This window comes from Lepidothrix coronata, unplaced genomic scaffold (genome assembly GCF_001604755.1).
Source record: "Lepidothrix coronata isolate B3197 unplaced genomic scaffold, Lepidothrix_coronata-1.0 Scaffold261, whole genome shotgun sequence".
Classification (NCBI taxonomy): domain Eukaryota; kingdom Metazoa; phylum Chordata; class Aves; order Passeriformes; family Pipridae; genus Lepidothrix; species Lepidothrix coronata.
The window spans coordinates 836587-859960 of NW_016690441.1; the positions used below are offsets into that span (position 1 = coordinate 836587).

The 23374-nt window shown below is 47.5% G+C and overlaps 1 long non-coding RNA gene across 1 annotated transcript; it reads right to left on the reverse strand.

The window, feature by feature from the left end:
* Nucleotides 1–8741: 8741 nt before the first annotated feature.
* LOC108507566 lies at nt 8742–10429 on the reverse strand. Its single transcript, XR_001878185.1, has 4 exons — nt 10133–10429; nt 9854–9894; nt 9360–9551; nt 8742–8924 (listed from the first exon to the last, which is right to left on the reverse strand). It is a non-coding gene; the product is annotated as an uncharacterized LOC108507566 (long non-coding RNA).
* Between the last annotated feature and the right edge of the window lie 12945 nt (nt 10430–23374).

Genomic DNA, 23374 nt, shown 5'->3' on the forward strand with positions numbered 1-23374 from the left:
GAGATCCAATGGTGGGAGTTTGGAGAATCAAACAAGCCAGGATTGTTTGGGTTGGGAGAGACCTTAAAACCCATCTTGTTCCACCCCTGCCATGGGCAGGGACACCTACCACGAGACCAGGTGGCTCCAACCTGGCCTTGAACACTTCCAGGGATCCAGGAGCAGCCACAGCTTCTCTGGGCACCCTGTGCCAGGGCCTCCCCACCCTCACAGACAGCAATTCCTTCCCAACATCCCACCTCTCCCTGCCCTCTGGCACTGGGAAGCCATTACCTTGTTCTGTCCCTCCATCCCTTGTCCCCAGTCCCTCTCCAGCTCTCCTGGAGCCCCTTTAGGCCCTGGAAGGAGCTCTCAGGTCTCCCTGGACCCTTCCCTTCTCCAGGTGACCATTTCCAGCTCTCCCAGCCTGGCTCCAGAGCAGAGGGGCTGTTGTGGAGCTCCTGCCAAGCCAGGGGTGCTCTCCTGAGGTTTCATCACCTCCCAGACCCTCCGAGGAGCTTTCCCGTGGCCCTTTGGGCTGTCCAGACCCTACAGTGTCATGGGAATGCTGGCATTGCTCTCAGCCTCAAAATCCTGCCGTTTGTAGCTGCAGGAATGGGAGTCCTGGAAGGACAAGGCTTCCCTCTCTGGTTCCTGCTCATGATCAGGAAAGAGTCTGAGAAAGCTACTTTCAGGTGGAAGACTCTGCCAATATCAGCAGGTGACTTTCTTTTTCATGAGTTTTCCTTTTTTTTATTATTTATTATTTTTATTTATATATTTATTTTTATTTTTATTTTTATTTTTATTTTTATTTTATTTTATATTTATATTTATTTTTATATTTGTTTTTAATTTCATATTTCTTTTTAGTATTTAGCTTCCTTAGTTTTAGATCTGTATTTTTATAAGTAAATTTATTTTTAGAATTACATTTATTTTTATATTTATTTTTATTTTATATTTATATTTATTTTTATATATGTTTTCAATGTTATATTTATTTTTAATTTTATATTTATTTTATTATTTAGTTTCCTTATTTTTATATTTTTATTTTTACATTTTTATTTTTACAATTCTAATTATTTTTAGACGTATACGAATTTTAGAATTATATTTATTTTATTTTTATTTTATATTTATTTTTATTTTATATTTATTTTTATATTTATATTCGTTTTTAATTTTATATTTATTTTATATTTATTCAGTTTCCTTATTTTTATTTTTACAATTCTAATTATTTTTAGATGTATATGAATTTTAGAATTATATTTATTTTATTTTTATATTTATATTATTTTTATATTTATATTCGGTTTTAATTTTATATTTATATTCGGTTTTAATTTTATATTTATTTTTAATTTTATATTTCTTTTTCTTAGTTTCTTAGTTTTATATTTTTATTTTTAGAATTCTATTTATTTTCAGAATTACATTTATTTCACATTTATTTAATTATTTACCATTCCTTTTCACCGTTTTTACATTTATATTTCTTTTCCATCATTTATTTCCCTTATTTTTTTCCCCAAAAATTATTTTCCAATTATTCCATCCCGAGTCCAGGAAAGCACCTTAAACTTAATTTATGGCATGCGACTAATCCCGCGTCTTTGGCAGAGCACTTAAGCTCGTGCTTAGGTTTAAATTTGGTCTTGAGCACGTGAAACTCAAGCCAGTGCTGGAGTGCTCTGCTGGCTGGGAGCCAGAGCCTGCAGCGCTGCCGAGGGCTCAGCTCCTCCGGGAGAGCTTCCATCTTCCAGGAGAGAACTCTTCACTTGAAGGACTTACTGAAGTTTGAGATGCAAGGTGGGAAAAAAGTCTGAACTGGGAAGTCCCAAGGGAGCAAAGCGGACAAAAGCTAAGCAGGGCTGGGAAAACAATGAAAAAAATTGGCTTTCACCTCCTCTTTTTCCCAATAGTTGGATTTTTTGGGAACATCAGCAGCTCTCTGTGTGCGTTTCAACTGGTCAGAGCTCTTCAAGAAGCCGAAGTGGATCAGGATCTTGAAATTCCCAGTTTTTCTCTCCACTCCCAGGACAAGGAGCTCTTTTATAAATTTTTTAGGAAGCCAACACATTGCAGCAAATGGACTGTAAAGGGTTTTCAAGAGGTGCTGAATGTGCATTTCTGTGCACACAGAGACACATCTATATGTTCAGCTTTATAAATATATATATGGACATCTAGAGAGATATAGAGATATGGATATGGATATAGATACAGATATGGATATAGATACAGATATGGATATAGACATAGATATAGATATAGGTATAGATATAGATTTAGATATAGATNAAGCCAACACATTGCAGCAAATGGACTGTAAAGGGTTTTCAAGAGGTGCTGAATGTGCATTTCTGTGCACACAGAGACACATCTATATGTTCAGCGATATAGATATGGATATAGATATGGATATGGATATAGATATGGATATAGATATGGATATATAGATATGGATATGAATACAGATATGGATATTGACATAGATATAGATATAGGTATAGATATAGATTTAGATATAGATGGATATGGATATGGATATAGATATATAGATATGGATATGGATATAGATATGGATATAGATATGGATATGGATACAGATTTATAGATATGGATATGGATATTGATTTATAGAGATGGATATGGATATAGATAAGGATATAGATATGGATATGGATAGGGATATAGATAAGGATATAGATATGGATATAGATATGGATATGGATATAGATATAGATATATAGACATGGAGATATAGAGATTAGAGGTAGAGATGGAGATAGAGATAGAGATTGATATTGATATAGATATAGATATAGACATGGATATGGATATAGATATAGATACAGATATATAGATATGGATATAGATACAGATATCGATATATAGATATAGATATATAAATATATAGGTATAGATTAGATATAGATATAGATGGTGATTGTGCTCTATGGTGAACTTGCCACTGGCTGCCACAAGAGAGGAGCCCCAAAGAGGAGATACAAGGACTCCCTGAAACAACATCTCACCAGTGATCAACATCACTGGTCTACTCTGGCCTCCAGTTGGGAGGTCTGGAGACACACCATCAATAACGCTGCTGCTTCCTTTGAGAACACACACAGGATCACCACCAAAGAGAAAAGACAGCACAGAAAGAATTGTGTCCTGCCAATACCATCCAAGGAGTCCTTCTGCTGTGCCTTTTGCAACAGGACTTGTCTATCTCACATTGACCTCTTCAGCCACCAGCGTGCCTGTAGCAAGTGTGGGGAGAGCCCTTCCCAAACCTTCGTTCATGAAGCCCAGTCATGATGATGATGATATATAGATATATAGATAGAGATATATAGATATAGATGTAGATATATAGATAGATATAGATATATAGATATAGATACATAGATATAGATATAGATATAGATGATATAGATATAGATGATATAGATATAGATATAGATAGATGTATCTTTCCAGTTCATTCAGGTCTGGATCTCCAACTCAAACCCTCCTGAACACCCAGTTTTCCAGGGAAAAGGGAGTGTTTTGTACATCACTTACTCTTAACCCTTTGTTTTTCCTGTATATATATATATATAATATATATTATATATATATATTCCTCTTCACATAAATCCTGAACACTTGTTAGCAAGGGATGCAACTTTGCAAGGACTAAGGAGCTGCAGAGAGCACTTCCAAAAATCCCTCTGTTTTTAAGGCTTCCCACCCATCCTGGACAAAGACACACACCGAACATCCCAAATGTCAAGGTTGTTTCCAAGCCCTGCTGGTTTGTGGAGCACCAAACAAGTCCCTGCTTAAGGTCTGGACGTTGCCCATCTGAGCTCCCACGTCAGGACAGTTTGACAGGAGGGGGAAATGCCACATTTTGAAGGGAAAAAAAAAAAAAGAGGAAGGAGCAGAGGTTTGGATCTGGTTCTTTTTAAAAAGTAGCAGCTGTTTGAAAGCTGCCTACAAGTTGAAAATGTTTGAAACTGGTATTAGGAGCTCCAAGCTGGTGTTAACAGGGATGGAGCCATGGATATCATGGCCACATGTGTGAGATTGAGGCAGGAGCCGATGGGAATTCAGGGAGAGGGAGTTTTTGTGGAGACTGAACATACTTGTAAATTCTCTTTAGGGTCTTTTCCAGGTTTTTATCCACAGGGGATAGTTGCCTGCCATGCCCACAGCGGGATAAAAGGGTTTTTCCAAGCCAAGCATGAGACCTGAGGTGCTGGTGAAGATACTGATGAGGGAGGAGGGTTGATTTTCCTTGTGTGATCCCACGCGGACACGGAAGAGAGTTTAGGCTGAATTTAATCACGGCATTTTCCCCCCGAAACAAAGCCAATGCAACCAATCCAGGTGAAACAAAACTGGGTGCTTTAATTAATTCTGCTCCAGTTTGGATCCCTTCCCAGCTTCTCAAAAAGAAAAATAACCCCAAGGAAGGCGCATTAACGATGCAATCAAGCATCTGAAGTTTCTCCAAGTGAAACCTTCTCATTCCTGATGTGTCAAAGCGCAGTGTTTGGACACTTCAGGAAATGGAAACGTGAGGTTTTCTCCTTAGAACATCCTGACCTGCCAAGCCTTAATCCAACATATGATCCTGCTCTCCCCAAAATGCCTTTTTTTGGGGGTTGTGACCATTGTGCAGGGGCAGAGGTGGGAGAGGAGAGGGATCGTGGTGGCACTGGGGCTGTGACATGGCCAAGCCGAGGGCATCTACCCCTGAGAGGACATGTCTTTATCCGTGTAGAGGACTGAGTTGGCCCACAAGCATCTACTTGTTCATTCAGGTCTGGATTTCCAGCTCTAACCTTCCTGAATCCCAGGTAGGAAGAAGAGGAAGAAGAAAAGAAGAAGAAGGAGAAAAAAGGAAGAAGAAAAATATGAAGAGGATGAAGGAAAGGAGAAGGAGAAGGAGAAAGAAGGAAGAAAAGAAGAAGGAGAAAAAAGGAAGAAGAAGAAAAAATGAAAAAAGAAGAAAAATATGAAGGAGAAAAATATGAAGAGGAAGAAGAAGAAGAAGGAGAAGAAGAAGGAGGAGAAAGAAAGAGAAAGGAAGAAGAAAAGAAGAAAGAGGAAAAAAGGAAGAAGAAAAATATGAAGAAAAATATGAAGAGGATGAAGAAAAAGAAGGAAAGAAAAGAAGAAAAAAATCAGAAGAAAAAGAAGAATAAGAGGGAGAAGAAGAAGGAGGAGAAGAAAAGAAGAAAAAGAAAAAGAAGAAAAAAAGAAGAAGAAAGATCCTCACTTTGAAGGATGGGTTGACTGAATCATGCCTATTTTAAAGTGCTAATTGGCTCTTCCTTTCAGCAATTAAGGAACACAGCCCCTGTCAGTCTTTGTTGACTTGTAACACTGTTTATGTGGATAATGGTAGTATCAATTTAAGGTTTTCAGTAATTTTTTTTCCCCCATCTCTTCTCCTGGACAGCCATTTCCACTTCCTGGCTCATATTGCAGGAACATTTTTTTTTTCTAATGCTTCTTTCATCTGATTTTTCAAAATGCTTTGATCAAAATCTCCCTTCTGAGCACCGAATGTGGTTTGAATCATCAAACTATTGCTATTAAAAGGAAAGAATCAACTTCTAATGACTTTGGTGGTGTTTGTGTGATCCAAAAGGGAATCCCTGGGAATATACCTGCAAGTACCAGAGGCCCCTTAGCTCTTCTTTTCCCTGAATCCTTTTTCCATGCTTTTTCTTTTTTTTCCCCCCTCTTGTTGCTAGAATTTCTACGGAACCATCCAAGAAGGTTGTTTGGTTTGATTCTTAAAGAACACAGATTTGTATGACTTTTGCTTTCTTTGCCCCGGGGATATCCCGTGTGAAATGAAGATTTTTCACTGCAAAATCCCTGCAGGAATAAAAGATCTGATCCGTGAACGCGCCGATTTGGAAGCAGCTCCAGAGAGGTAAAGGAATGTTAATGGTGAGGAACATTTCCATCTTGCAGCCCGTGAACATCCTTTCTCTCATCCCAAAATGGACATGGAAGGGATTGTTGCAAGGTGGTGGGACCATCCCAAGATGCCTTCATTCCCACAGGAAAGAGCAAGCCCAGGAAGGTCTGTGTGAGACGTGAGAGACAACTGCTCAACCCCATCTGGCTCAACACCAGGGCTGGAAGCTGAGCCCCAGAGTCTTCCAAGGCTCAGGACAACCTGCCTTGTGTTCTCCCAGGCTGTGGAAGTGCACAGGCATCTGCTCTTCATTAAAAGCAGCTCTTCTGGCTGGATCCAGGTGGTGTGTTTGCACTCAGTAGCTCTGGCATTAAAACCTGATATGGTGAATTCATGATTTTAGGGGAGGAAACATCAGCTCTCTGTGGGTGTTAAAGAAGCCACCAAATATGGGGGCAGGCTGGTGAAGGGCTTCCCTGTGCCCCAGGAGCTCACCTGCAGCCTGGATTAGTTTGGGTCAAGCCCTCTCTGCCCCTGCCTGCTCAGCCAGGGTTGAGTGAGGGCAGAAGTGTCCCTGGCCTAAGATTTTGTAGGAAACTCAACCATCTTTAAATACTCCATATCTGTGCCCTCAGGCTGGGCTCAGCTTTTCTGCCTTTGCAGAGCCACCTCCCACTCCTCCATTGCACTCCCACCCTACACCTTGGCAAAGCCACATCTCCGGAAGGGCCATGAGGAAAAAAAGAGCATTTTATGCCTTTTTTTCCCCTCTTCAGACACCATTCACTCCATCCCAGCCTCCTGCTTGGGCCCTTGAACAATTAAGAGCGGGAATAATGATGTGGCTCATTTGAGGTTTTGTTTCCACTCCTCAGACCAGAGCTGACCTCCCCTGTGAGTTCCCAGCCTTTCTTCTCCTGCTGAATTGTTTATTTTCTGATTTTGGATGGTTTCTAAGAACAGTCCTTTGGGTTTATACAAAGTTTACTCTTGTGCTTTGATTCATTGCACTTAAAGTCGCCGGTGTTGTTCTCCCAAGTGTTGGCACAAGGTATTTGACAATCCAGCAGAGCAAATTCCTGGGAAGTAAGAACAAGACCTTGTGCTTAGACTTCATTTTCCTTTTCCTCTCTTTGCAGATGCAAAATGGATGTTTGTTTTCCATTGTAATTTTTATTTTTCATCAGGATTTTGGACTGACTTCTTTTCCGGCATTGGATTTGCCCTTGCTTTTAGCTTTTGTTCTCAGTGGATGTTATTCCAGAGGGCCAGTGGTCCTGTAGGAAACACAAGCAGGGCCTTGCTGTGGTTTCCAGTTTGCTGAACTAGGAGGACCAGCTTGGGATGAGGCAGCAGCCAACAACCCAACTCTGTGTTGGCTGCCTTGAAGGCAAGCGCCTCCTCCTCCATGTGTGCAACGAGGTCAGTCACCCAAAGTGTTCCAGCTGGTGCCACCTGACGTGGACCAACCTTGCTCCAAAGCTTTGACTTTTAATTAATTAGTGTTTTTTTGCAATCCACAAATTCCTGAGCACGGGCAGAGGAGGGGCAGGGACTGAGCTCTGCTCTTTGGGGACCAGGGACAGCACCCAGGGAGTGACCTGAAGCTGTGTCAGGGCAGGGTCAGGTTGGATCTCAGGCAAAGGTTCTTCCCCCAGAGGGTGGTTGGGCACTGACCAGGCTCCCCAGGGCAGTGGGCACAGCCCCAAGGCTGCCAGAGCTCCAGGAGGGTTTGGATGATGCTCTGGGGCACAGGGTGTGACCCTTGGGGATGGGCCTGTGCAGGGCTGGGAGTTAGACTGGATGATCCTTGTGTGTCCCTCCCAGCTCAGCATATCCTGGGATTCTGTGACCTTTGCTCCCCATCAAACAGCCTTTGCTTTGCCCCTGGGGACTCGTGTTTGGAGAGAAGTGAAATACTGGACCAAGGGACCCCAAAATGTGAATATAGGGCATGAACACCAAGGGAGGTCCATGTCCTGAGCTCTCCATGGAGTTTCCATGGACTGTGCAAAAGATGGGAGTGTTACAAGACACCAATATGTGTCTACCTGTGGGGAAAAAAGGCATCTCCAAGCTGCAGGAGCCCAGAGTTTGCGCTGATCCTCTGGGGCACAGGGGTAGCTCTTGGGGATGGGCCTGTGCAGGGCCAGGAGCTGGACTGGGTGATCCTTGTGGGGCCCTTCCAGCTCAGCACATTCTGTGACTCTGTGACAAGCTTTCGTCATCTTTCCCCCCCTCTCCAAGGAAACTCTGGGGTAATGTCAGGTTCCTGTGAGCGTTCCAGAGCTTCCTGGTGGCCTGGAGCTCCCAGCCAACATCCACCCACACTTGTGGTGCCTTTGAACCACTTATAAATAGCTCGTGTGGCTGCTCCATGTGCAGCCTGGGACCCAGGAGGAGCTGCTCACATCTCAGGCCCAAGGTCGGGCTGCGGTGCCATCCCAGCAATCCCTCGGTGCTCCCACCCTCATGGAATCCAGCAGGGATCCTGCCCCGTGATTTTCCCTCTCCTTCACGGGGCCTGGGCGGGGGGGGGGGGGGGAGAAGGTTGGGGTGTTGGTTTTTTTTTTCCTTAGGAAAGCAAACTGGCAGAATTCCTGCCACAAGGAATGAATTTGCACACACACTTTGATCCCTTTATGATTTTTTTCTTTGTGTTAGCCACATCCTCTTCGCTGCACCACTCAGCCAAAGATGCTTTAAATTAGATGAGGCTCGGCAAACACTCCCTTTGTGGCTCCCTCCCCCCAAGCCTTGCCTGCCCCCTAGGTTTGGGATTGGTCTGGGAGCCAGAGCTTTGCCTCACATGAAACTGGCACAACCCAAAAGGCCAAAAAAAAAAAATCTCATTTGTCAGCTTTAATCCATCACATTCCCCAAACAGAACAGCCTCCCAAATTCTGCAGTGGTGTTTACATCACCCTGACTGAAAGCTCCATCTGGGCACAGAAATGCTGCAGCTCCGGTTTCACATGAAACTTTATTGTCCCATCTGCCCCCACAACTGGAAAAAAAAAATCCTAAAAAGCCCCTTTTTGCATTTCTTCCTTCTTCCCCTTCCCGCCCAATCCAGTCTCCACATTTGCACACTCATTTCCCCCCCCCTTCCTGTGATTTCCTGGTTAAAGCAGTGGGTGATGAGCAAGTGGAATTAATTGCTGAGGAGATGGTTAATGACTGTGCTAATGAAAGCAGCACAATCCTTTGGCATCATCCCGAGCCGTGGGACTGGCACTGTGCACTGGGATTGGGAGCATCGACCTCTGAGTGGGCAAAACCCCCAGGAACACCATCAAAGAAGGGCAAACTAGAGATATTTTCCATTGGAAGGTGTGAATGGAAGAGGGGAAAAGCTCTTTTAGCATCAGATCAAGGAGGAGAAGATGGTAACTGGCCCCACATAAAGGAAATCAATCCAGACAAGTGATCATTCCAGCACCTGGACTAGTGGAAGGTGTCCCTGCCCATGGAATGAGAGGAGCTTTAATATCCTTTCCACTCCAAACATTTCTGGGATTCTCCTGTTCTGTACAGGTGAAGTTTAGAAAGGATCACAAAGAGTCCAACATTCCACATGCCACAGGGCACCAAGCACTTCCCAACAGCTCCAGCTCCTCATCAGATGGAACAACTATGAAAAAATTATAAGAAAAAAAAAAAAGGAAAAGGAAAATAATGTGCTTTGGATCAGAGGGTGCATTTTGTCTCATCAAAAAATGAAGGGTTTTTTAATTCTCCTTCTGATTTGGTGACAGGATTTCTAATCACACATATTCTCTCATTGTCCACAGGTTGAATTTCTTAAAAGATTGGAGACAAACATCCTAGAAGTGCAAACCTTTGAAAAACCAGGCTCTGATTGGGACCCCTTGGGTTTGGGATGGCTTTTAAACCCTTATCTCTGAAAACCTCCAGCCCCGAAGGAAACAGCACCTGTTTTATCCAGCCAAGGAGCGCAGACATTTCCCACGTGGCTGCTTGGAATAAAAATAAGGCTGTCAGGTGATGCATCACAGAAAAATCAGTCTTTTGCCTGTCAGAAAACACCCCTCTCTTATGTCCAAGTGCTGTTACCACCCCCAGCTCTGAAATGAGGGCCCTGGACAGACACCACCATCTCAAGTCCCAGCAAACCATAGACCTTCATCAAAAGTTTTTCATCCCAGTCAAAAATAAGAGACTGGAAACCCACTTTTCGCCTTCCTCCCTCACCTCTTGCCTCCTCCAAAGCAGGAGCTGTTTCTGGCTTCCAGATGTCAAACCCACAAGCTCTCCCCTCTTGCTATTTTTACCGTGCTTTGATCTTTCGCAGCAGCTGCCTGGGCAGGGGGGGAGCACAGGGGGTGCTGCTGTGCCCCCTCGCTTCCCTGCGCCCCTCAGAGAGAAAAAACACCCAAAAAATGAAGTGGGAATGGAGGAGGGAGGTGAGGGAAGAATCACAGAGTCACAGAGATACAGAGTCACAGACGGCATCACAGTCAGGCAGAGTCACGGAGACACAGCATCACAGTCACAGTCACAGTCAGTCACAGAGTCAGAGACAGAGACACAGTCACAGACAGAGTCACAGTCACAGAGTCACAATCAGTCACAGAATCACAGTCAGTCACAGAATCACAGTCAGTCACAGAATCAGTCACAGCCACAGTCACAGAGTCAGTCACAGAATGACACAGTCACAGACTCACAGCGAGAGAGAGACAGTCACAGAGACAGTCACAGAGACAAAGAATCACAGAATCACAGTCACAGAGTCACAGAACCACAAACACAGTCACAGAGTCACAGTCACAGAGACACAGTCACAGAGACACAGTCACAGAGACATAGAGTCACAGAGTCACAGAGTCAGAGTCACAGTCACAGAGACACAGAGACACAGAGACATAGTCATAGAGACAAGAGTCAGTCACAGAATCACAGTCACAGTCACAGAGTCACAGAGACACACTCACAAAGTCACAGAGTCACAGAATCACAGTCAGAGAGTCACAGTCACGGAGTCACAGTCACAGAATCACAGAGTCACAGTGGTGCTGCATCCAGACCCATCTTTTCTTGAGGCCCCTGAGGACTATCCCCAAAATTCCATTGTCCTGGGGACTAGAAGGACTAGAAGGAGTCATTTGTACTTATTTTGGGAGTTTCGGGATGCAAAGGGGGAAGGCTGATGGGCAGAAGGGAGGCTGGAGGGCACCTGCCCGAGGGCTCGGCACTCGGGTCTCGGTGGGGATGGGTTTTCTGTGGGGTGGGAAGGAGTTTGTTCCGTTATTTTGGACCAAAGTGGGATTCAGGACTTGAGGGCAACCTCAATTTGAGGCATGGAGACAGCTGGAGGTGCAGAAGGTGACACTCCTGCCTGCCCTCCACCCCAGATAGATCCCACCTGCTCTGGGGGCATTTGATCATCCTGGATTTTCCTCTTCCCTGGATTGGGGGTTGAACACTGTGGCATTAAGGCAGGACATGTTCTTTATAGAGAGCAGGGTCAGTACAGCAACACGAATCACTCCCTGCCTGACCTCCAGGCATTCCCAAAAGAGATGGGGTTCCCTTCCAAAGGCAGCTGAGTCATGCCCAAAGCTCTGTCTTGTTATAATTCACTGGGCTACCTCACCCCACACTGCCTTAGCCCCACTGACACCTTGAAATCCACCCTGTGTCCCATCCAAAAATAAAAAATATATCTTTTTCATGTCATAACATACAAGAAAAATGAAATTGTGCTATGAATGGGACTCATTCCTGGAGCAAAGGAAGCAATATTCCATCTGGAGAGTGCATGTCCAATTGGAGAGTTGGGAATATCTTCTTTTTCCTCCCCTGGCAACGTTTTATTGTTGTGGTGGGTAATATTGGGAAGCTCTCCCAGCGCAGCCCAGAGACTCACTCAACAACTCCAGGCTGGCAAAATAGTGCTGAGAGGATTCAGTGGCTTGATGCTTTTATTGCCGAAAAAAAAAAGGCAAAGGAAAAAAAGGGAAAACTGATGGTTCTAAAAAACTCTGGGAACAGGAGGTAGAAATCGGTGTTTGTGAGCATGTTTTTAGCCATTCTCTGCATCCCATGAGCTCCCTGCGGAGAGCTTGGGGTGAGGAAATGTCCAGGCATATTCCGTGGACTGAGAGCACGTTTGGTGTGCTCCAGGAAAAACTTTCTCATGGGACTTTAGGGTTTTGGGCCACTGAACAAAACGTTCGGGCAAGTTTGTGTGCGTATTCCTAAGGAGCAGCAAATTTAGGTCCTCCTGTGTCATCCTTATGTTGCCCGGCTGAGCTGGGACTGAAGAGGTGAATTCAGTGCTCTGAGTCAACATGGAAAAATATAAAAACTCAGGTGGGATCCCTGTTTCCTGCAGAGCTTCTGGGATGCATCAGTCAGGCAATGATGGCTGGGCCTGGAGGCCTGCAAGTGCAGATGGGGCTGGGGCAGGGCAAACTGCTCCATGACCACCCATCCCACCTCGAGCCAAGCTCCTTGAGCTGCATTTCCTGCCCCAACGGTGGCCAGGGAGGTGGGGGAGTCCCCAGCCCTGGAGGTGTCCAGGGAAGCACTGGCCGTGGCACTCAGTGCTCTGGGCTGGGGGACAGGGCAGGGATCAGACAAAACTTGGACTTGATGGGCTGGGAGGGCTTTTCCAACCCCAGTGATCCTGGGACTCTAGAAATGGGACACCGTGAGATCTGAGGATCTGATTCCAACAGTCTCCCGAGGAACATATGGCTGGAGGCACCGCCAGGATCTCCTGGGGTGACCAAAAAATGGGAGATCAGGATGCTGGAGAACTTGCCAGAAGCCCCAGCCAGAGCAGCACCTTGGCCACAGAGCGCATTTAGAAGGTAAAACACTTGAGTTTCTGTTGAGTTTCCCTCTCCTCTGCTCCTCAGCACCCACCTGGTTGCTCCTTATTCTCCAGCCCTTCCTTTGTCCTCCAGACAAGGTCACCTCGTCGCTCATTGTGGCACTGGGGGGACAAGAGGCAGACTTGGAACATTCCAAGGGTCAGAGCCCCCTCAGCCAGCTCCCCATCCCTGGATGACAACATTGGGAAGGCTGCCCACGCCACAAACCCTCTCCTGGGTGTTTTGTGGCAGCCCCAGTGTCTAAAAACCCCAAAGCAGTGGGAATAACACACCAGCAGGTGTTTCCTCTCCATCTCCATGTGCTCAGACATCCCTCCCCACCGTGGCACCGAACCCATTTGCTGGTTTGTGTTTAAAAGCTTTGGCTTTGCCCTGAGGCTCCCAAAAACAAAGCCCTGATCCACATTACAGACAGACCCCCCCCAAAAAAACCCCAAACTCTCCCCTCCTGCAGCTGTAGCAACTCCATCCCTTGTAAACATATCAAGGCAAGATCAAACCTCGCTCCCTCCAAAGGAATTCCTGCATCCCCACGAGCTGCATAGCTGTGGCTGTTTAGTATTCCCAATTTAGGCCTTGGCAGAGGGGAAGGAGCAGTGAGTCTGAGAGCACATGTGCTGAGAAATGCAGTGCTGAAGGGGAGCCCACCCTTCATTTAAAGGGGAGAACTAAAATATCCCGTGTGGGGGGGGTGTAGACACACGTGCACATGTGTCACGGCACTTAAGCAAACACGAGACCCACAGACCACTGAGCACTCCCTTCTCCTGTGGCACATTTGGAAAGGCGCTGATGCCTTCCGGGAGATGGGGAGGAATGGTAAATGTTTGGGTCTGGAGCAGCACTACTCACCACTGCACTTTTCTGAGTGGCTTGCGGTGAACAGCAAGCTAAAAAAACACCCAACCCGTTGGCTTGCTCCATGTCCAAACTCATCCTGTCCCTTCGGAGCAGCGGAAATGGGAGCAGGTTTTTCCGTGGATGATTTTTTTATGCTTTACAAATCACAGAATCCCACAATGGTTTGAGTCGAAGTGACCTTAAAGACCATCTTGTTCCATGGGCAGGGACACCTCCCACTAGCCCAGGTTGCTCCAACCTGGCCTTGGACAATTCCAGGGATGGGGCAGCCAAAGTTTCTCTGGGAATTCCATCCTAGCCCCTCCCCACCCTCCCAGGGAAGAATTTCTTCCATATATCCATATGAATTTCCCCTGTTTCAGTTTGAATTTCCCCTCTTCCAGTGTGAGTTTATTCCTTGAATCATCAGTTCCTCCTGTCCTGGGGGGAAAGGAACTCCGATCCAAGCCCATTGCCTGGGGAAAGGGCTCTAGTTGCAAGAACTGGACTCAGGTCACCCCATTCCCGGGCTGATCCTCTGAGCAGGAGGGACAAGGTGGTTCCCCTTGCAGAATCAGCCTGTTCAGGGCTGGTGCCCACCCAGCCCATCCCTTGAGGGCCACCTGGAGGGACAGCCAGGGCAGTGACCCTCAGCATGGAGAGATGCCACAAGTCCTCCCCCTCAGGGAGAAGCTGACGCTCCCTCCCATGTGGAAACACAGCTCTGGAGCAGGAATTTCACCAAAACCACCCTAAGATCTTGCCATTTAGAAAGGCTGGAATGGACAGTGGAGACCTTGATGCCAGGATAAAACTGCTTGGCAAATATCAGCTACAAAATGCTTCATTAATCTGTATTAATTTCATTAATTAGCAGGTTCCCACCAGCTTGTGCTTTATGGGACCCTCCTGCATTAGGGGATATATTTTGACTTGCCAGCAAGAGAACCTTCTTGCCCAAAAGGTTGTTATCTCAGTGGCTCTTCCAAGGCCCAAACAGGGACATCACAGCAAGGGCAGCAGCAGGGCTTCGATTTCTCCTGGTGTTTTTACCTGTTCTTTTTGTGGAAAACTGGCTCCAGCTGAGCTGTTTGCACTGGGAGCTGGTGGCACTTGTGACCTGAGGATCTGACGTGTCATATGTAGGTTTTTAAAACCAAGGAGGTTTGGGAGAGGTGGGAAATGGGAGCCCAAGTTTTTGTGGGAGGGAAGATCTGAGCCTGAAAGGCAGGATCCCTGGTGGGTGGGATAGAAGCCTCCAGTGGGAAAGGATTGCTGACCTGGGCTCCCTCCCAGCTGCCTCTGCTCAGTAGGCTCAGCTTAACCAAGGTGTTTGCACAGGATCCCCCCAGGAGGTGAGACCCAGCTGACCAACAAAGAAAGGCTCAGGGTAAACACTTGCTGGGGCCGCGTTTTGTTCCCAGTGATTTCTCTTCTCTCCAGATGGAAGTGGCGCCAAGTGGTTGTTTGGAATCAGCATGGATGGGGAAGGGTGGCTTGGCTTGGACAGCAATCCCTCAGGATGAGGGACCTCCGAGGCCACAGAGGGTGAAAAAGTGGGAATGTGGACTCTGCGGATGAATTTATGGATGGCAATAAAAGTGCTGGGGGAGGAAAGACAATCAGGGAGAACCGAGAGGTGTTGGAGTGTTTGCATTCCTGCACCTTCCCTCCCGGAGGCAGGAGACGCTCTCCCTCATGTCCTGCCAAGAACAGGGATGGCTGTAAAACTGCTGAGATCACTTGCAGTCCCTCCCCCCACTTCCAATCTGCAAACCTCATCCCTGCTCCCTCTCAGAGAGGAGGAAACGGTTCAGGTTAAATTAGCGTGGAAAGCCTGGAATTGGAATCATTTCCCCAACGGGAAAAGCCCCCAGGCACAACCAGAGAACAAGATCTCCTGCCAGCTCTTCTTCTCCTTACACCTCCCCTTGCTCCACCTCCTGAGATCTGCTTTAGCACTTATGGGATGGGGCGGGAGGAGGGTGTTTTTCTTGCCTTCAGCCTTTGGAAATGGACTTGCAGGGAAAAAGGGCTAATTGGCTCAGGCAAACACAGAAAGGCACCACTTGGCAGGTGGAGGTGTCACCTCTCTGTGTCTGATTGCCAAAGCACCCACCTCCTGAAGGGAATGTGGGAATATTGGATGAGAGCTGGAGAGGGACTTCGGAAAAGGGAATGGAGGGACAGGAAAAGGGGGAATGGCTCCCCACTGCCACAGGGCAGGGTTAGATGGGATATTGGGAAGGAATTCTCCCCTGGGAGGGTGGTGAGGGGCTGGGATGGAATTCCCAGAGAAACTGCAGCTGCCCCATCCCTGGAAGTGTCCAAGGCCAGGTTGGAGCAACCTGGGCTAGTGGGAGGTGTCCCTGCCCATGGCAGAGGGTGGAATGGGATGATCCTTAGGATCCCTTCCAACCCAAACCACTCAGGAGTTCTATGTCATCCCTGACCATCCAGCTCCCAGCCTCCAGGGTTATTTCCTGAAAGACGGTGGCACAACCCCCCTCACACCAGTCAGGGCTTGAATGAGCTCCAGAGGGGGTTGGGATCCCCAGAGGAACCCAAGGGTGCTGAGTGGGTCCAGCTGGGCTTCACAAAGCAGCTGAAGGTTCCTGAGAAGCGTGAGGAGGAGGGGGGGATGACACGAGGACGTGGGTGCCCGGGTAGCTCACCTCTGAAAATCCAAGGCATCCACAGGGATCCCGGAAGGAAGCTTGCTCTGCTCCATGAGAACAACACCAGTGCTCTGATCACACACTGAAAACGAGGTGATGAACCCAAAAAGGTTGGTGCAGCCATGGAGGTGACAGTTTTTTAGTGGGAGACCTGAACCAGAAAGCCACTGGAGGCCTCTGGAAAAGGTTTGTATGGAAGATGATTTCAGGAAAGCACCATCATGAAGAAGCTCCCCAGCCTGGCTTGGGGCAGGTTTTTCATGGACTCCACCTCCTCCCTGCCCTGTGCACAAAGGTCTCCTGCCCTGGGGGGATTGGTCTCTCCTTCTTCCAGGCATCTCCCATCCATCCCACTGACTTTGCTCCCCCCACAGCCCAGGAAAAAGCCCTTTTCCCCATTTCTCAGGATGTGCTGGCAGGAGCCTGTAGCAGAGGTAGGACCCAGACTTCCCTAGGACCTGTTAAGCACGAAACCAGCCTTTTCTCCAGATGAATAGGAGGCAATTCCAGCACTCTGGCAAAGCCACTTGGAGTGAGGCGAGAGAGCCCTGAGGCTACTCCTAAATCTGTCACACAGCACGTCCTCCTTCCCTCAGCACTTACATATTGATGTTGTTGGGAATGAAAAAAAAAAAAAAAAAAGGAAAAAAAGCAGTGCTGGCTGTCCCTGTAGATCCCAGAGGAAATGGTTTTATGGGACTCTGGTGGATGCAGAAAATAACTTCCACTTAACGGCAGGCGCTGGCTCAGCGTTTGCTGGCCTGAGACACATCAAACACTTCAGAGCAATTCCCAAGTTATTGGTCCTCCAGCTCAAGGCTTCTCAGCCAAACCTTTCTCCTCTACTCCTAAAAGCTGGTTCTACTTTAATATTCTGGAATAATATCCCTTAGACCACGCGTTTATGAATGAGCTATACTTCCCTCACCTCCCCACAAGCCCCAGGCTGGAGGTCAGGACTGCAGCAGCATCTCTTGCAAAGGTGCTGAGTTTTGGTGTCCAGACCCCTCAAGAGTTTTGGGAATTGCATCCAGGCTGTCACTGTCACCTTTGCAAGCTGGACATTGAGCCATGAGTTCTCCAGTAATGATGTTTAGTTAATGAGCATCTGTACAACATTTTCAGTTGCTGTATGAGAACGTTTTTAGCCCTCGTGACCCTTCATCCCTCATTATCTGACTGCCCTGGATGGATGGGACTTGGTCCCCAGGGACAATCAGGCTTTTTGGATGGACACTGCAATTTTTGAATGCCATTTGAACAGATGTTGCATTTTGGGATGCACAAAACAGAGCTCCAGGCACAGGGGCTGAGCTGGATTGACCTTGGTGGCCAAAATGCCCAAGCTGGATTGACCTTGGTGGCCAAAACCTTCCCACTTTGGGAAAGCCCAGAGGAAGGAAACCAGCCCAAGGTAAGTGGAAAACTCTCACCCAGAGCTTTGCTAATCGGCACCAGCTGGGGCTCTGCTAATATTTTGATAAAGTCCTGTTTTCTCTCCAGAACAGAAACTTCACTGAGATTTGCTTTTTTTTCCCTCCCCCGCCCCCTTCCCTGCCCTTTCCTTCCCTCACAGTTCTGGCATGGTGTGAAGAGGAACATATGGAGCAGAACTAAATGCTGGAGGAAAGGAGAGAGAAATAGAGGAGGGAAAGAAACCACTCAGCTTCAAAACCCAGATTATATCCCCACTTTCCTCTCCTCCCTCCATTCCCACTCCCATCCCATGCTCCCACAGCCTCCCTGTGAGAGCACACACAAAATCTGGGCCAAAGTGGGGAGGATTCTCCTTAGAAAGTTGAGGAAGAGGAACTAATTTGACTATTTCTTACATATTCCATGTTAGATTGCTCTTTCCAGCCAATGCCTAGAGAAGCTTTGGAGAAGTTGCTGGGCTTGGTTTTCCCAGAGTAACCAGATTCCCAAGTGGACATGGTCATTCTGTCCCATCCAAGGGAGGGAGATTTCAGGTGTCAGTCTCAAGGGAGATTTCAGGTATTAATCCCAAGGGAGATTTCAGGAGTGAAACCACAGGGAGATTTCAGGAATACCTCAGTTTTATGCTGAATGAATGTAGGAGAAAAGGAAAAGAAAAAAAAAAGGTTATTAGGGAATTATGTCAGTGTCAAAAGGTTGGATGTGATAATCTTGGAGGTCTTTTCCAACCTGAAGGATTAATGTCCTGGAATGTCTAATGAACCAAGGGCGACCCTGGTGCAGGTGGGTCCCCCACCATCAGCATCCTCTCCCACAGTGGGGCAAAGCAAGGTGTCCCAGTATCCCAGAGAAGGTGAAGGATGGAGCACAGCAGGGCGTGGCCAGAGGTGCAACCAGGAGCTGGAACAAGGGACAGGACTGAAGAGAAGTGTCCAGGAGCCCGTCCAGGAGACAGAGGGAGGGAAGAGCTGGGTATCCAGGCCCTGTCCTGAAGGTCCAGGGCCCATGAGCCCAAGGGTGCACAGGTGGGGGGGCCCTGATGGGGCTGCTCAGGGCTTGGGTGTGACAAACAAACCCTCCTGAGGTTCATCTCCCTTGGACTGTGAGATTAAGGAACCTCTGGTGTGCCCTGTGGTGCAAATCCTGGTGACAGTCACCTGGCAGACAAGGTGGTGTCCAAGGCTCCCACTGGTCTGGCAGATCCAAAGGCGTGGGATAGACTCCCTCCACCCTGATTACCATTCCCTGACTCATGGATGAAAGCTCCTGGAAGTCCACTTCTTGCATTTATTTCCACCCATCCTTCCCACAGAGCCAGGGGAGTTTATGTGTTTAAACTCCAGATGTCCACAGTGGGTCTTATTTTGGAGAGATCCAGACCAAACCCAAAGGTATTGGAAGGGATGGATGGATGTGTGGAGTGTGCCCGTTCCAGGATGTTGGCTAAAGCAAGGAGCTCCCATTTTCTTATTTGAGGAAGCTGCTTTTCAGATGGAAAATGGGAGTACCCAAACAAAGGAGGGATCCTTGGAGTACGATGTGAACTCCTGTAGGGAACAGTAACCCATAGGTGAGAAAATATGGCTGAAAATACATGGAACGTGGGGGCTCTGCCTCCTAGTTTGGAGGAAAGACACACTCTCGGATGCCTTGGAAAACTCAAGGCTGTCATTCCAAGATGCTTGAACAGAGCCCACAACCACCTTGGGGAAAGGAGAGGAAGGAAACCGAGCTGGGGTGACGTGGAGGAGCAGGGGAGGGTGAAGATCAAAGGAGAAGGGCAGGTTCAGAGCCTGGGAAGCCAAGGAGCTCCCTGGTTCTGCTGGATCTTCCCCACTGGTCCCAGCACAGGTGTGGATGTGTTTGGACAGCTGTCCCTGACCCTGGGTCCTCCGAGTGGGCTCTGGCTGCTCGTGGAACCTGGGATGCTCCCGGGGGCTCCGTGTGTGGTCAGGGCTCTGCCTCCCCTCCAAAGCAAGAGATTCCAGAGAGCACAGCTGAGAAATCCCAAAAGCATCCAAAGGAAGCAGGGACTTCAGCCCTGCAATCACTGGGCACCAGCACCAACCCATATGGATAATTTGAAATTTTTTAAAGCAGACATCCGTGGTATTTAAGGTAGTTATTGTATTTAAGATGAAGTGTATCTGTATTTAATGCCCATCACAGAAGTTTTTAGACCTTTTATACTTTCTCCAGCTGAAAAAGGCAAGCAGACCACCCCAGATGCCCCCAGGCCAGCAAAAGCAGGAGAGATGAGCCATCATTCCACAGGAGGGAAGGGTTTGTCACCCCATCCATCACCTCCTGCATGCAGGACAAACATCTCAGACCAGCTGCTCATCTTGAAGGCCAGAGCCACCTTCTGGTGGTCCCGAGTCCAGGAGCCAGCTCCGCTCCTGAGGCCACAGTGTCACCTCAGTGAGGGCCACCTGAACCCCCCTCCCTGTTTGCATTTCCCTCTGTGTCTCACCCTGCCCAAAAACCTTCACTTCACTTGTTGGCTTTGGCATCTCTTTTCTACTATTTTTGGAGGGCTCTGGGACACATTTCTGACTCTGGCCATCTTCATCTTCTTCTTCTAATTATTAATAATATTTTTCCTTCCAGTCACTGGCCTCATTCCCACGTTGGCTGCAAGGCTTCCACCCCAATCTCTGTTTAATTCAACCTTCCCCTCCTTCAGGAGCACCTTCTTATAATGCTGTTACTGAGGCAAATCCATGGAAAATAAAGACTTGGAGAACCTTGGAGAACCAGGGGTGCTTTCCAGACTCGTGGAAAGCACCTTGAAATACATCCCTATGTCTGCTTTGTCCCATAAATGCTTCCTCTCCCATCAAGCAGAAGGTCCACGTTTCTGATAGGACACAGGGAGATCCCCAAAACCTCAGAAAGCTTAAAATACAGTTTATCTCCCTGAAAAGTTGGGAACTGGGATCTGTGGTGGGGTATCCATGTTAGGGCAGAAGGGATTTGCCTATCTGAACAAACCTCCATTTGGGACCAGCCAAGGATTCACCTTTGGAGCTCCAGGAACCAAGAGAGGTCCTGAGATACCAGCAAGGAAACAAGAGGATCAGAAGAAGGGAAGCAAACACAAAAAAAGAGTCTGGAAGAAGCAATAGGGATCCCTCATCTTGACAAATATCCCAAATATCCCTTCCTTTTCCTCTGTGGGATTGAAAAGAACAGGGCAGAGAAAATGTGTCATGTCCAAATCCACTGCTGGCAAATAAATAACACCTAAGGAACAGGGATGAAGCCTGTCCAGTTTGGACTCCCTGTGCCCTGGGATGGGATGATGAGGTTCCTCCTGCCCTCAGGTCCTTGTTGCACTTGGTGCTCAGGCTCCACATTCCGGGCTTGGATGTTTGGCCGAAGCCCAGGAGGGTCTGACAGGACAATGACAGCTCAGTCCCCCCACTTTGCAGCAGCCTTGAACTCTTGGTGCCTCAAAGGGATGGGCTTGAAGAATCTAAACTAAACACTGGAAGAATCCAAACTCTTAAAAAGTGGGAAAGACTCACCATAGAGCCATGGAGTGGCTTGGGTTGGAAGGGATCTTAAAGACCATCTTGTTCCAGGGACACCTTCCACTATCCCAGGTTGCTCCAAGCCCTGTCCAACCTGGCCTTGGACATTTGCAGGGATGGGGGAACCACCTGCCAAGGTGATGGATCATATTGCATGAGCTGAGGGAATAATCAAGCAGATCTGAGCCTGGTTTCCATCTGCCTGGGGTCAGGTCACCCACGGCCATCCCAGCCCTTCCTCGTCACTCCTGAGCTGCCTGGGCAGAGCCCGGAGCACACAGAACCCTGGAGTTTGGCAGATACCTTTAAGATCATCAAGTCCAACCACTGACCCAGCACTGTCACCACTAAACATGTCCCCAAGTGCCACATCCACACATCTCCTCAATCCCTCCAGGAAAGGCGACTCCAGTGCTGCCCTGCTCGAGTGGGAGGTGTCCCTGCCCACGGCAGGGAGTTGGAGCTGGATGAGCCTTAAGGTCCCTTCCAACCTGAACCACTCCAGGATTCTGTGACCTTTGGCAAGGCCCAGGAGGTAGAAAAAGACTCAGTATGAATATAAGTCTCAGGCCACCTCTAAACTTCAGTTAAACCATGAAACAATTCCCCCAGGACATGACTGAGCCTTCTTCTGGTACAGTGGCATCACTCTGGCCCCTGTCCTTCAACCCTCGAGGAGACACAGCTTTCCCAGTGACTCACTCACAGCACAGCCCTCTCCCAGCCCACCAGCATTCCTCCTTTCCCTCCTCCCAGATCTCGAGCCCCTTCTCTTCTCCAGAGCTCCAACAGTTGCTGTCCAACGATAAAAATGAGGATAATCAACAAATACTACAGTCAGGCACTCCAATCTTCAAGAAAAGCCATGGAATGCCCACACATCCAGCCTTTATCCTGCCTGTGTGTATTCTCACCCCAAACCAGCAAACAACACCGTCAGGAAAACCCTACAACCCATTTTCAGAAGGATTAATGGGACAATAAGAAACTTGCCAAAGGAGCACTAGCCAAGGGATGATTGTTATTCCCACCAGGCTTCCCTGGGGAAGGACTGTCAGCAAGGAAACAACACAGTTTGTCTTCAACCCCTCTCCCACCTTTCCTGAATTCAGCAGCACCATGAGTTTTCCAAGAGTAAATAAAGGAAAACCTTCATTTTGGGCACCTGGGGTGGGACATAAGGAAAGAAAAGCTCCTGCCTTCATATGAAGGCAGCACAGGTGAAAATTTCTTGGGTTTATTTCTTTGAATGTGATATTCCTGCCTCTTCTACCAAAAGCTTTCCCTGCCCTGCACAGGCTTGTTCTGTTACTCTGGTCAAGATTTTTTAAGGGGATTTATATTAGTTTTTTACGGGATTTTTCAAAATAAGATGAAATTCTGGGGTTTTTTTCCAATTTGAGCTCGAAACCCAGCAAACTCAGGCTGTTTTTTTGGGGTGAAACCGAATCACAAAGGAAAACCAGGTAAGGAGGGTGGGTTTTCCCCTGAACTTGTGTGACCCAGAACCACATAAACCCAACACTGAACTCAGAGCTGAGCTTAAACCACAGGCAATTAGCCCAATTAAATGAGATTTTTTTTAAAGGCCCTGCCAGCATTTTAAGTGGGAGCAAACTTGCTTTGCCAGCAGATGTTGCCGCTTTTGGAGTTTGGGGCCACGCCGGCTCGGAAAAGTTGCGTGTTGGTGCTGTCAGCAAAGGCAGGGAAAAGGTTCCCTGGCAAGATGAAATGCAGTAAAATAAAGCCTCACATGTTCTCTGATCCTGCTGTGCCAGGCAGCAGGAAATGGGAAACCAGCTGAAATTGCCTCCAAAAAAAAAATCCGAAGCAAGGGGGTGGTGGGACTGCTGGAACCTGGGAGGGCTGGAAAAGCAAATGGAACCTGGGAATGTTCGGCGAGTGGAGGTAGATTTGTAATTAGTCGTGGTTGAAGGGACAGGGAAAAAGTATCCATGATTTAAATGCGCTTGTTTGTTTGTTTGTTAGAGTCCAAATGTTCATGGGGGTGGTTAGTGGGGGGGGAAAAGGAAGAAATGGGTTTAATTGATGTGCAGAGTTCCCGAGTCAACCAGTAAAACCCTTGTCTTCTCACCACGG